We start from the raw sequence: 16369 nt of genomic DNA on the forward strand, positions 1-16369 counted from the left end.
CCACTCAAACCACTTATTTGAAAATCTGCTGGCTGTGTTTTGATCCCCAGACGTTTTACAATTTTGTTCGTCAAAAACGATCGCCGAATCTAAAAGAGTCCGTAAGGTGAAACATTGTCCGCAATGTCTAATCTGTACCAACGTGGTTGTTAGCAGGACATCATCGTGACTAACAATCGCAAGAGTTTGAACATGTGAGGCTGAAACTGTATTTGAAGAACATGACAATTCATTTGGTGAATCTTCGTTTATAAAATGCGTTTCAGTTCTACCATCTGCTTGAGAACGCGTAAAACTGTTGACTACAAATTAGCGTTCGGTTGTTGTTGTGAAGTATTATTTAAATGCAACTTTGTGTGATGTTTTTTCTTGCAATGCATGCATCTGTGCATACTAACACACTCTTAACTGATGTGTCCACTGGTAAGGCAATTGTTGCATAAACGCTTTTCTATAGCTACTTCGATGCATTGATTTGCGGACATGCTATTGAATTTTGGACAATTTGTTAATAAATGATTTTTTCCCCATAAATTACATCTGTTCAATGTTGTAAACTTCGATTGATGTTGCGCTCCATAGTCAAAACGTGAATATTCTAGAGCGACTTGATCTTTGAGGCGATCAATTCGTTCTAAAACTTGATGCCTATTAATTAGGAATTCTTCCATTTGACACCATTTTGGTATCTCCGAATAAGATTATAGTGATTGCTCCCATAGTGTCAGCGTTTCAACTGGGAGTTTATTCGAACATAAATAAATTAATATCGGATCCCACTCAGTCACATTAATATCGTGAGATCTTATAATTGCTAAGGAATCGCTCATCGTTAGCTGGATTCTTTTTATATCTTTGCTATTTTCAGATTTCGCTGGCACCATTTCGAAAATAATTTTTAGCTGGTTGTCTGCTAAAATTCGTTTATTTTCATATCTTTTCTTTAAAGCATCCCATGCTAAATTAAAGTTTAGATCTGATAGCGGAAATCTATCAACAATCCTTCCAGCTTGAAGTTCCTGACTGATTTCGTCTCTTTTTTAAAATTTCTATTATTTTTGTATTATTTTGATTACTATTTGCATTTACTTAACTACCTAAAACATTATTTTTGAAGATTGGGAAGTTTGTCTAATCGAATTTAATACGCTTTCTATACGAACAAGGATTGTTGTAAATTCTTCAAAATTGTACTTTTGTTGTCCGATTAGCCTTTTGAAATGAGCGTTAAAACTCTTTACACCAGCCTCCATAAACCACCCAACTGTAGAGCGCTTGGCGGAATAAATTTTCATCCGAAACCTCTTACTGCATATTTATTTGAGATTTCTTTTGCTGACAGTTTGACAAAAATGTCGAACTCTTTCACTAACTCCCGACTCGCACCAACGAAATTAGTGACGTTATCAGACGTAATACATTTTGGCAAACCTCTTCTCGCAATGAACCTTGCAAAAGTTGCTAAGAAAGCGTCTGAGGTTAAACCGAAGCAGGATTCTATATGAATTGTCTTTGTTGAAAAACAAACAATTATACAAGCGTATGCGTTCTGAAATATCGAATTTTTTAAACTTCCTGATTTCACCTGGAAAGGGCCTGCAATTCTACACCCGTATATGTAAACGGCAATGTCAGCATTGAACGTTCTAATGGCAATGCCGCCTTTAACTGTGATTTTACGTTTTGTTTATGCCGTACGCATATCAAACAATTATTGACGTGTTTCTTTACCGTTCGTTTAAGTCTAGGTACATAAAATTGACTTCGTATAGTCGTCATCATAAGCTTTGTGCCACCGTGTATTAAGACCTTATGTACGAGTTTTACGAAATTTTCACATAATTTCGATTTGTTTGGCAAGATGACGGGAAATCGCTCATCATATGTCATATTTGAATTTGCTTGTCGACCATTTACTCTCATTAGCCCTTTGTTATCTTAAAATGGATTCAAAGTTCGCAAGCTACATTGCTGGGGTAAAACGAACCTCCGATTTTTTTAACATTTTCAATTTCTTCTGTAGATAAATCTTCGATTTTAGGTGGCTTTGAAGTTTTTCGTGCACTATTAATGAAACTGTACACGTAAGCTACAAAATGTATAGTTCGCTGATAGGAAGAGTATCCTTCGAAAAACTCCACATTATCGACAATTTTTTCCTTGTGGTCAGTACAATGCACTGAAGTCCTTCTAGACTCTGGTGGATTTATATATTCGAAGTGAGATTCGGGCCACTGTTATGGTGAACATAAAAGCCATTTCCGAAAATTCCACCATAAGTTATTTTGTTATAAATTATATGCGCTACATCCCCGGGTACCTAAGTCCGCTGGATTGCTCTCTGAAGCAACATGTCTCCATGTTGCTTCTGGTACGTTTTCAGTTATACGCACTGATCGATTCGCTACATATGTGTTCCACGAAGAAGGATGCTTTTTCAACCAAGCTAACACTATAGTCGAATCTGGCCATAAATGAATTGAACAATTCTTTATTGATTATTTTTTCATTACATTTATAGTAAGAAAAGATAGCAATTCTGCCCCATATAATTCTAACCTTGGTAGGTTAATTGATTCCATACTCTCGAATCTACAAATAATTGCCATTTCGACTTAATGGATTCGGAAACTGCCATCCCAAACAACCCCATCTAGCCACATTTCTTGTAATAAGATCTTGCCTTTTACGATTACCGGGACTAACCAACCTGCTGGGTCAAATAACTCAGAGATATTCGAAAGTTTTGTACTCAAATTTGTCTGTTAGTGCATTCCATCGAATGCCCAATGTTTTCGTAGAACTACTATCTTCGATATTCAATAGCTCTTCATTTAATAAATCATTATGTGGTATATCAGCGAGAAGATCTGGGTGGTTTGCCGTTATTTTCCGGCTGATTTCAGTGTTCAAATAACTTCCTTTTGTGCCTGCATGGCTCAGGCTACTGTATGACCGCCTGCTAAAATGTCATCGAAATTTATTTCTTTTCGTATTATATTTGCTGCGATCGGCCGCTCAATTTGCCAATCTGTGGCCACCTGCATTAACATTCTTATTGCCAGATATGGCAAACAGTTTATACCAAATATTACTGTATTAATTTCATAATCTTCAATTGGTCCGTTATCGTTTCTACGAAATAAAAACGCTCTATCAGCTTCGTGTATTAATATTTGGGGCACATCTTCTCGATGTCACCATTGAATACGTATTTGTAAAGTCGCCAATTTAAAGTTATTGATGTTAATTCATTTTGTAGAATTGGACCAGTATACAAGCCATCATTTAGGGAATATGAACTTTTTGTTTTGCATGAACCATTAAACACGACTCTAACTTTTGTGCTAGTGCTTTCCATTCGAAAGACAGCATTGTGTGGTAAATAATACGAATAGTACTTCGAATTTATCTTCTTTTCTTTGTCAGAACAACGATTCATGTGATTCACACAATTCATGTGTGAATTTTGGACAATTTGTTAATAAATGATTTTTTCCGCATAAATTACATCTGTTCGATGTTGTAAAATTAGCTTGATGTTGCGCTCCATAGGCAAAACGTGAATATTCTTTATTCATTCATTCATTCATTTTGGTAGCTCCGAATAAGATTATAGTGATTGCTCCCATAGTGTCAGCGTTTCAACTGGGAGTTTATTCGAACATAAATAAATTAATATCGGATCCCACTCAGATACATTATTATCGTGTGATCTTAGAATTGCTAAGGAATATATATATATATATATATATATATATATATATATATATATATATATATATATATATATATATATCTTTGCTATTTTCAGATTTCGCTGGCACCATTTCGAAAATAATTTTTAGCTGGTTGTCTACTAAAATTCGTTTATTTTCATTTCTTTTCTTTAAAGCATCCCATGCCAAAATAAAGTTTAGATCTGATAGCGGAAATCTATCAACACTCTTTCCAGCTTGAAGTTCCTGACTGATTTCGTCTCTTTTTTAAAATTTCTATTATTTTTGTATTATTTTGATTACTATTTGCATTTACTTAACTACCTAAAACATTATTTTTGAAGATTGGGAAGTTTGTCTAATCGAATTTAATACGCTTTCTATACGAACAAGGATTGTTGTAAATTCTTCAAAATTGTACTTTTGTTGTCCGATTAGCCTTTTGAAATGAGCGTTAAAACTCTTTACACCAGCCTCCATAAACCACCCAACTGTAGAGCGCTTGGCGGAATAAATTTTCATCCGAAACCTCTTACTGCATATTTATTTGAGATTTCTTTTGCTGACAGTTTGACAAAAATGTCAAACTCTCTCACTAACTCCCGACTCGCACCAACGAAATTAGTGACGTTATCAGACGTAATACATTTTGGCAAACCTCTTCTCCCAATGAACCTTGCAAAAGTTGCTAAGAAAGCGTCTGAAGTTAAACCGAAGCAGGATTCTATATGAATTGCCTTTGTTGAAAAACAAACAATTATACAAGCGTATGCCTTCTGAAATATCGAATTTTTTAAACTTCCTGATTTCACCTGGAAAGGGCCTGCAATTCTACACCCGTATATGTAAATGGCAATGTCAGCATTGAACGTTCTAATGACAATGCCGCCTTTAATTGTGATTTTACGTTTTGTTTATGCCGTACGCATATCAAACAATTATTGACGTGTTTCTTTACCGTTCGTTTAAGTCTAGGTACATAAAATTGACTTCGTATAGTCGTCATCATAAGCTTTGTGCCACCGTGTATTAAGACCTTATGTACAAGTTTTACGAAATTTTCACATAATTTCGATTTGTTTGGCAAGATGACGGGAAATCGCTCATCATATGTCATATTTGAATTTGCTTATCGACCATTTACTCTCATTAGCCCTTTGTTATCTTAAAATGGATTCAAAGTTCGCAAGCTACATTGCTGGGGTAAAACGAACAACCGATTTTTTTAGCATTTTCAATTTCTTCTGTAGATAAATCTTCGATTTTAGGTGGCTTTGAAGTTTTTCGTGCACCATTAATGAATCTGCACACGTAAGCTACAAAATGTATAGTTCGCTGATATGAAGTGTATCCTTCGAAAAACTCCACATTATCGACTATTTTTTCCTTGTGGTCAGTACAATGCACTAAAGTCCTTCTAGACTCTGGTGGATTTATATATTCGAAGTGAGATTCGGGCCACTGTTATGGTGAATATAAAAGCCATTTCCGAAAATTCCACCATAAGGTATTTTGTTATAAATTATATGAGCTACATCCCCGGGTACCTAAGTCCGCTGGATTGCTCTCTGAAGCAACATGTCTCCATGTTGCTTCTGGTACGTTTTCAGTTATACGCACTGATCGATTCGCTACATATGTGTTCCACCAAGAAGGATGCTTTTTCAACCAAGCTAACACTATAGTCGAATCTGGCCATAAATGAATTGAACAATTCTTTATTGATTGTTTTTTCATTACATTTATAGTAAGAAAAGATAGCAATTCTGCCCCACATAATTCTAACCTTGGTAGACTCACTTTAGTAGTAACTTTGCTCTTTGCCACTAGTAGATGTACCGCTGTATTACTTTTTTTCTCTGTTCTTATGTACACTGCAGCACAATAAGCCTTTTTGGATGCATCACAGAATCCGTGAAGTTGAATATTACTATCTGGGCCAATAAAATACCGAGATGGGTGCAGATCTCGGTATTTTAATGGATTCCATACTCTTGAATCTACAAATAATTGCCATTTCGACATAATGGATTCGGAAACTGCCATCCCAAACAACCCCATCTAGCCACATTTCTTGTAATAAGATCTTGCATTGTACGATTACCGGGACTAACCAACCTGCTGGGTCAAATATCTTAGAGATATACGAAAGTTTTGTACTCAAATTTGTCTGTTAGTGCATTCCATCGAATGCCCAGTGTTCATTTAGTAAATCATTATGTGGTATATCAGCGAGAAGATCTGGGTGGTTTGCCGTTATTTTCCGGGTGATTTCAGTGTTCAAATAACTTCCTTTTGTGCCTGCAGGGCTCAGGCTACTGTATGACCGCCTGCTAAAATGTCATCGAGATTTATTTCTTTTTGTAATATATTTGCTGCGAGCGGCCGCTTAATTTGCCAATATGTGGCCACCTGCAATAACTTTCTTATTGCCAGATATGGCAAACAGTTTATACCAAATATTACTGTATTAATTTCATAATCTTCGATTGGGCGGTTTTCGTTTCTACGAAATAAAATTCTCTGATACGCTCTATCAGCTTCGTGTATTAATATATGGGGCACATCTTCTCGATGTCACCATTGAATACGTATTTGTAAAGTCGCCAGTTTAAAGTTAATGATGTTAATTCATTTTGTAGAATTGGACCAGTATACAAGCCATCATTTAGGGAATATGAACTCTAACTTTTGTGCTAGTGCTTTCCATTCGAAAGACAGCATTGTGTGGTAAACAATACGAATAGTACTTTTGGCGAGTGTATTGTCTTTGTTTAACGTTTTTCCCATATTTTCATACTGACGTAAAGCTTTGAATCGGGACGATTCTAAATATATAAATATAATAATATATTTACTATATATCTTCCGTTCGAACGACAGCACGTTGTTTCCTTATAAAATCGTTCGCAATACTCTCCCGATTCTGTCAATATAGGAGCCCGTTTTACTTCCTCTTGTTCCCAGAATTTTCTTAATAAAGAACCAATGATTTCGACTTCTGAATACGAAGATACCTCTATTGTGGATAACACAATACTGTCGTATTTTATTGGCCCATATATACCATCCGTAGTTTTGTGCAATCATATTGTCCAGAATGTTTTTTTCGTATACCATTTAGTAATATAGATGGTAGTATGTCACTTCCTATCAACATGTCTACTTGAGCTTATACAGAAAATCCTGGATCTGCAAGTTTTAAATCACGAACTTCGCCTAAGTTCGCTTGTGGAAGTTATCTAGTTGGAAGTAAGTTTGCAAGATTTCTTACTATGATAACGTCTGTTTCTAGTTCGAAATCCTGCTTATCAGCGCAAAGAGTAATTATGCAGAATTTATTTGCATTGGCTACTACAGTACCACTCAAACCACTTATGAAAATCTGCTGGCTGTGTTTTGATCCCCAGACGTTTTACAATTTTGTTCGTCAAAAACGATCGCCGAATCTAAAAGAGTCCGTAAGGTGAAACATTGTCCGCAATGTCTAATCTGTACCAACGCGGTTGGTAGCAGGACATCATCGTGACTAACAATCGCAAGAGTTTGAACATGTGAGGCTGAAACTGTATTTGAAGAACATGACAATTCATTTGGTGAATCTTCGTTTATAAAATGCGTTTCAGTTCTACCATCTGCTTGAGAATGCGTAAAACTGTTGACATCACGTGCTACAAAATTAGCGTTCGGTTGTGTTGTGAAGTATTAGTTAAATGCAACTTTGTGTGATAGTTTTTCTTGCAATGCATGCATCTGTGCACATTAACACACTCTTAACTGATGTGTCCAATGGTAAGGCAATTGTTGCATAAACGCTTTTCTATAGCTACTTCGATGCATTGATTTGCGGACATGCTATTGAATTTTGGACAATTTCTTAGTAAATGATATTTCCGCATAAATTACATCTGTTCGATGTTGTAAAATTCGTTTGATGTTGCGCTCCATAGTCAAAACGTGAATATTCTGGTGCGGCTTTGAGGCGATCAATTCGTTCTAAAACTTGATGCCTATTAATTAGAAATTCTTCCATTTGAGGCCATTTTGGTAACTCCGAATAAGATTATAGTGATTGCTCCCATAGTGTCAGCGTTTCAACTGGGAGTTTTTTCGAACATAAATAAATTAATATCGGATCCCACTCAGTCACACTAAGGAATCGCTCATCGTTAGCTGGATTCTTTTAATATCTTTGCTATTTTCAGATTTCGCTGGCACCATTTCGAAAACAATTTTTAGCTGGTTGTCTACTTGAATTCGTTTATTTTCATATATTTTCTTTAAAGCATCCCATGCTAAATTAAAGTTTAGATCTGATAGCGGAAATCTATCAACAATCCTTCCAGCTTCACCTTTTGTTTTGTTTTTTAAATGAAAATAAAGATCTATGAAATAAAGGTCGATTTGTAGGGTCTTCGCGCCCTGAAGTTCCTGACTGATTTCGTCTCTTTTTTAGAATTTCCATCAGATTGGCTTAGGTTGTTTGATATTTATCCCGAGCGGACTCAAACTCTTTCTTTATTATTTATCTACAGATATTTTTTTATTTAGTGTATTATTTCGATTAATATTTGCCTTTATTTAACTATCTAAAACATTATATTTGAAGATTGGGAACTTTATCTACAAATTGTTGGCTTACTCAAATATGTATTATTTCTGCAGAACTTATGGTATTGGAAATGGGTGATGTAGGTCATCGTTTTGGTATAGCTCCCTTTTTTCGGTATTTTGGTGATTTAAGCGATATTATTAACCGAAAATGTTTCAAATTCGGTATTTGAAATTCGTAATGGGTGCAAGTCAACGTCTTCGTATAGCCCCCATATAACGGTACCCCCGATATTCGGTACTGTGATGATTTTAGCGACATTATTCACCGGAATTATTCCAAATTTGGTATTTAAAGTTCGTAATGGGTACTACAGCCTATGACAATAAATTGTTAGTTAGGTTCCACGTCTTCGTATATCCCGAAAACAACGTGATATATTCGGAATTTTGATGATTTTAGCAACATTATTCACGGAATTTTTTAATTCAAGTATCGCATTTGAATATTGTAATGGTTTATGACAAAATTTGCTTAAGCAGGTCCACGTTGTCGTATAGACCCTAATATAAAGGCTACATTCGGTATTTTCAAGAGTTTAACAAAGTTTTTAACGAATTTTATTCATTTATTTATTTATTTATTATTATTTTTTTTTTTTTTTTTTTTTTTTTGAAAATTGCCAACAACAACATACTCAACAAAGTAGACATATTCTTTAACAGTGTGAACATTGTAATAACAAGTTTAATTTTTACTTATAAGTTAATTCCTGTGCTTGTCCTAAATTATGAAAACGTTAATTATTAGTTCCAAATACTTATATTTTTGAACAAATTTTTTTAAGTTTTCCTTTCCTTTTGTAACTCCAAAATATTCTTAGTTAGATCCACCCAAGGATATATATAAGTAAGCATGTTAAGTTTCGAATTTTCGTATAGCCTCCATAAATCTCCCGAAGTTCACGTCTTTGTGCAGCCCCTATATAATGGTACAGTATCCGGTATTTTGATGATTTCAACTATAGAATAGAATTGTCTTAAACCTGATGTTTGAAGTTCATAAACGACACTACCTTCTCTATAACTTAAACACCTGATATTCGGAAGTTTTAAATTATAAAGCATGTCACAAAATCAAATCAAAATTGTTTGAATTCCGTAATTTAATATAGATCATTTTTATTCTAGCTCCTTCAGATATCGATCGGTTTGGTGAACTACGAAAATCTCAATTTTCAGTGTAAATATGGCAACATTAAAGGAATGAGGGAACGAATGAATGAGTAATAAAAACAAACCACATGATTAGAAAACTCTGCAGAAGTGGAAATTGTTGAAAAGAGAAAATTTTATATTTAAAAAAAATGGTGGGAAAAGAAAGAAAAGGTAGTAATAGAAAAGGTAGGTAATAGTAGAAAGAAAGGGTAGTCTCAATTTTTCTTGTAATTGGGGCGCAAAGTAATGGACACAATACTGAAAAATACGCCAAAGGAATTTCAAAATACTTATATTTTTGAACATTTTGTTTTTATATATACAGTGGATTGCATATTAACTCTGTCATTCCGTTTGACACCGAAATACTCATGGTTAGACCCAACAAAGTATGCATATTCTTTATCAGTGTGAACATTGTAATAACAAGTTTAATTTTTACTTATAACCATGGTACAATGAAGAGAAGGTAGGTCAACTTTGAAAAAATTGCAAGTATAGAGGTCTACCTGTTTGGCTTGTAATGTCAGACTTAGTATCAAAACAATAATAAATCAAACAACTTGTTGCATTTATTTTGAATAAGTAATTGAAAAACGCGATAATTGAATGAAAGGTCAAAACTTCTTTTCAAATTCATGTACTATATATCTCTAAAGGATTATTTCGCTACAAAAACTCTAGATTTTGTCGATGCATACGTTGAAATAAGCATTTTGAAAACATCCGAATTTGAATGTTTTCTGAACATTTTTTTTGTTATTGAAAAGAAAACACATACATAAGCAAATAAAGATGACATATTAAGCCAAGAAAATAAAAAAATTAAAATCATATGGTATCATAGCCCTACTTTGATATCATTGTACCATGCTTATAACTAAGTTCCTGTGCTTGTCCTCAATTATGAAAACGTTAATTATCAGTTCAAAATATTTATATTTTTGAACAAAATTAATTTTTTTAAGTTTTTATACTGTATGGTGATTCCCTTTGTAACTCCGAAATATTCTTGGTTAGATCCAGCAAAGTATATACAAATTTATAGGTAGGCAAGATAAGTTTCTAAATGGACCATGCCGGTCCGCGTTTTCGTAAAGCCCCCATAAAACGATACCTCCCGACATTCGATAGTTTGATGATTTTACCGATATTTTTCACCGAAATTGTTTTAAAATTCGTATTTAAAATCCGTAATGGTGCTACAGCCCATGACAAAAAACAGCCCCCATATAACTTTACAATATTATTAATATTATTCACCGGATTAGTTTCAAATACTCCATGCATGTTTACGTCTTCGTATGGCCAACATATAACCGTACCTCCATATGCTCGGTTTTTTGATCATTTTAGTGACAATTTTTACTGGAACATAAAAGTTTTTTACCTTTTTGTGTTGCTTTTTAATCCCTCCACCATATTATGGAGGGTATTTTAAGTTTGTCATTCCGCTTGTGACACATCGAAATATATATTTTAGACCCCACAAACTATATATATATATATATTCTTGATCAGTGTACAGATTCCCACATCTAAATTACCACGTAATTTAGAGCCTAGAAAATGGCTGCTGGCGGTAATTGCAACAACTACACGACAAGCAATCTACACGAACCCCAAAAGTATACGAAATTATACTTACGTGATGTTTGTAAATTTAGGCTCAATGAAAATTAAAACCTTTTGTTGATTTTATTGTTTATTCTGCCAGTCGACAGATTTATTAATTGTACCCTACAACACTTTGTGTTGGGGGTATTATAAGTTTGATTGGGCCAAAAATTATGTAACACCACGAAATATTGATTTCCCACATAGAAGAGTATATATGGATCTTCCTATCTCGCCGAGCTGAGTCGATCTAGCTATGTATGTCCGTCCGTTCGCTTGTCCATGTTAATTTGTAATCACTCTACAGGTCGCAATTATGGCCCGATCTTCATTTAAAATGTAGGTGGGGTTAATGTCTGAATAGAACCCTATTTCTTTTGAAGATGAAAATTTTCTATTAAACCGCGAATATTTTTAATGCCGGCGAAATAACACATAGACGAACAGGTCAATTCTGACCATTACGTAGATACCGATAGTAAAAATATCAGATATATAGCGAATTATATACAATGTATATATACAAAGGAAGGAGATGTTAGCTTGAATGCTTATATCTCCAGAATGGCTGGAGCGATTTTGACAAATTTTGTAAAATTAGATTGCCCTTTTGGCATAAAAGTATAAAATCTAAAAAAAAAACGCATAAAAAGACACCAATAATGATGTTAATATAGATTTTGTAGTATTTTGTGACATTTTTTTTATTTTTTCATATTTTTTATCGCATGCGATTTTTTCAATTTGACTTATAATATTGAAGTGTACATTTTGTAATATTTTTGCACTTTATAACACAGGTTGGGGTTATTATTTATATACATATTGCAATTATCGCTCTATCCTCACGAAATTTTTGGCAATGGTAGGGTTAGGCTCAGAAGGGCTAAGCCTATTGTTTTCAAAGATGTCCGCTACATATTTAGGGGTTGAAATGGACCAGCAACTCAAAATGTTCCTGATTTTTAATCCGTTATAAAGGTCACAAATAGAAACCAAAGGACACGAAATCTTGCATGAAGTTAGAATTTAAGACAGCTGGTAGAATGGGCCGCTACGTTTGTATGAAAAAATACCAACATTACTTACAGGCGATATCCGAAATACACAATAGACGAACTTCTGGCTTTTTTATGCTGATTCGGTTGACAAATATAGCCAAATTGCTTTTGGAGATGATCGCAAAATATTTAGGGGTTCAAGTGAACCAAAAACAGAAAAAAAAAATCCTGATCACACAATTGAAGCCAATGGACACGCCTGAGAAGATAGTTAAGCACAGTGAAGAATTCTAGCATTTTGGATGACCATTGGATTATATTTAGCCGTAAAATCTACCACAAAAACTAACAGCTCGACAGAGTGCATAAATATTGGGTAATATCTGGGCAGTGCTCCGTGACATAATTTCAAGAGCGAAAACTTCCAAAATGGATTTGGGCATGAGGGGGCTTCTCACATATTGTAGTGTTGTAGGGTATCTCATGGTCGGCCCCGCACGACTATAGCCTTTGCTTACTTGTTAGTTTTAAGTTTGGTTGGTTGGCTTAAGCGACGTCAGATCAAGTCGATATTTCACTTCACATACTAGTGATGATACCTCTTCGATCACCGCACCTTAGAGGTCGAGGTCGGTAAACTCATCATTGATCTCCTGGGTCTCCATTGGGGTAGATCCCAAGGTGGGCATTATTGGTGATGGTGTCGTCCTTGTTGGCGTCGGTGTTGTTGCCGTGGTTGCCTATTATTGTGGCCGTTTATACGCTTGCTGCTGTGTTGTTGGTTATGGCCGGTGGAAACACGACCCACCTTTTGGCGACTAGTATCGTGTTGAAGCAGCCTTTTATGGGTTTTTTACAAACTCGTGTGTTTTCAGTGTGAAGCCGAGTGTGATGTCTTTCTCTGCACACTCGACAATTTCCTGGGGCATTACAATTTCGCACAAATTGATCCCGGGACAAACAATTTATGCAATATTTGTGTACCCATGCCACATACTCCCTGTCCTTCTGCACCATCTTCTTAAACGTATTGCAAAATGCAAGCTAATGGTGCTTGTAGCAAACCAGGCATTGCTCACTTGGACCTTTCATATTCTGGAAAGAAAGGAAAAGCTTTTGCTCATACGACCATTAATTAATGCCTAGATTGAACTTTCCAAAACACATATAGGCCGGTTATTACATCTTTCTGATAGATAAAAAGTTATGTTGTCGGACACATAAATCGTTTTTTGTTATTACAAGTCTCATTTAAACAAGTAAAAAAACATTAAGTTCGGCCGGGCCAAACTTTTAATACCCTCCACCTTAGGGTAAAGGAAACATTAGAAGAAATGTGGCAAAAACCATTAAAATGCCGAATATCGGGAGGTACCGTTATATGTGGGCTCTACCAAATCGTGGACCTACACATGCAAGGTTCCGCCAACGGAGCTAGAACCCATTATGACCTACAAATACCAATTTTCAGGCAAATACGTGAAAAAAAGGGGCAAAAATCCATTACGTAGATACCGATAGTAAAAATATCAGATATATAGCGAATTATATACAATGTATATATACAAAGGAAGGAGATGTTAGCTTGAATGCTTATATCTCCAGAATGGCTGGAGCGATTTTGACAAATTTTGTAAAATTAGATTGCCCTTTTGGCATAAAAGTATAAAATCTAAAAAAAAAACGCATAAAAAGACACCAATAATGATGTTAATATAGATTTTGTAGTATTTTGTGACATTTTTTTTATTTTTTCATATTTTTTATCGCATGCGATTTTTTCAATTTGACTTATAATATTGAAGTGTACATTTTGTAATATTTTTGCACTTTATAACACAGGTTGGGGTTATTATTTATATACATATTGCAATTATCGCTCTATCCTCACGAAATTTTTGGCAATGGTAGGGTTAGGCTCAGAAGGGCTAAGCCTATTGTTTTCAAAGATGTCCGCTACATATTTAGGGGTTGAAATGGACCAGCAACTCAAAATGTTCCTGATTTTTAATCCGTTATAAAGGTCACAAATAGAAACCAAAGGACACGAAATCTTGCATGAAGTTAGAATTTAAGACAGCTGGTAGAATGGGCCGCTACGTTTGTATGAAAAAATACCAACATTACTTACAGGCGATATCCGAAATACACAATAGACGAACTTCTGGCTTTTTTATGCTGATTCGGTTGACAAATATAGCCAAATTGCTTTTGGAGATGATCGCAAAATATTTAGGGGTTCAAGTGAACCAAAAACAGAAAAAAAAAAATCCTGATCACACAATTGAAGCCAATGGACACGCCTGAGAAGATAGTTAAGCACAGTGAAGAATTCTAGCATTTTGGATGACCATTGGATTATATTTAGCCGTAAAATCTACCACAAAAACTAACAGCTCGACAGAGTGCATAAATATTGGGTAATATCTGGGCAGTGCTCCGTGACATAATTTCAAGAGCGAAAACTTCCAAAATGGATTTGGGCATGAGGGGGCTTCTCACATATTGTAGTGTTGTAGGGTATCTCATGGTCGGCCCCGCACGACTATAGCCTTTGCTTACTTGTTAGTTTTAAGTTTGGTTGGTTGGCTTAAGCGACGTCAGATCAAGTCGATATTTCACTTCACATACTAGTGATGATACCTCTTCGATCACCGCACCTTAGAGGTCGAGGTCGGTCAACTCATCATTGATCTCCTGGGTCTCCATTGGGGTAGATCCCAAGGTGGGCATTATTGGTGATGGTGTCGTCCTTGTTGGCGTCGGTGTTGTTGCCGTGGTTGCCTATTATTGTGGCCGTTTATACGCTTGCTGCTGTGTTGTTGGTTATGGCCGGTGGAAACACGACCCACCTTTTGGCGACTAGTATCGTGTTGAAGCGTGGGTTTTTTACAAACTCGTGTGTTTTCAGTGTGAAGCCGAGTGTGATGTCTTTCTCTGCACACTCGACAATTTCCTGGGGCATTACAATTTCGCACAAATTGATCCCGGGACAAACAATTTATGCAATATTTGTGTACCCATGCCACATACTCCCTGTCCTTCTGCACCATCTTCTTAAACGTATTGCAAAATGCAAGCTAATGGTGCTTGTAGCAAACCAGGCATTGCTCACTTGGACCTTTCATATTCTGGAAAGAAAGGAAAAGCTTTTGCTCATACGACCATTAATTAATGCCTAGATTGAACTTTCCAAACACATATAGGCCGGTTATTACATCTTTCTGATAGATAAAAAGTTATGTTGTCGGACACATAAATCGTTTTTTGTTATTACAAGTCTCATTTAAACAAGTAAAAAAACATTAAGTTCGGCCGGGCCAAACTTTTAATACCCTCCACCTTAGGGTAAAGGAAACATTAGAAGAAATGTGGCAAAAACCATTAAAATGCCGAATATCGGGAGGTACCGTTATATGTGGGCTCTACCAAATCGTGGACCTACACATGCAAGGTTCCGCCAACGGAGCTAGAACCCATTATGACCTACAAATACCAATTTTCAGGCAAATACGTGAAAAAAAGGGGCAAAAATCATCAAATTACCGAATATCGGGAGGTACCGTTATATGGGGGCTATACCAAAACGTGGACCTATAATTACAATGACTCGCCACACGAACTGGGACCCATTATGATCTACAACTACCAAATTTTCAGTGAAATTCGTGAAAAAAATCAGTCAAAAATCATCAAAATACCGAATATTGGGAGCTACCGTTATATGGGGACTATACCAAAACGTGGACCTATACATACAATGTTTCGCCACACGAACTAGGACCCACTATGACTCACAAATACCAATTTTTACACAAATCAGTGAAAAAATGTTGCAAAAACCATCAAAATACCGAATATCGGGAGGTACCGTTATATGGGGGCTATACCAAATCATGGACCCATACATGCAATGTTTCGCCACCGGAGCTGGAACTCATTATGACCAACAAATACCAATTTTTAGACAAATCCGTTAAAAACTGTGGCAAAAATAATCAAAATATCGAATATCGGGAGGTACCATTATATGAAGGCTATACCAAAACGTGGACCTATACATGCTATGTTTTGCCACACATACAGGGACCCGTTATGACCTACAAATACCAATTTTCAGACAAATCCGTTAAATAATGTGGCATAAATCATCAAAATACCGAATATCGGGAGGTACCGTTATATGGGGACTATACCAGAACGTGGACCGATATATCTTATTTTCAATACCAACCATCCTAGACACAATACCAATTGCTCTGC

The sequence above is a fragment of the Musca domestica genome, unplaced genomic scaffold (genome assembly GCF_030504385.1).
Source record: "Musca domestica strain aabys unplaced genomic scaffold, Musca_domestica.polishedcontigs.V.1.1 10, whole genome shotgun sequence".
In the NCBI taxonomy this organism is placed as follows: Eukaryota; Metazoa; Arthropoda; class Insecta; order Diptera; family Muscidae; genus Musca; species Musca domestica.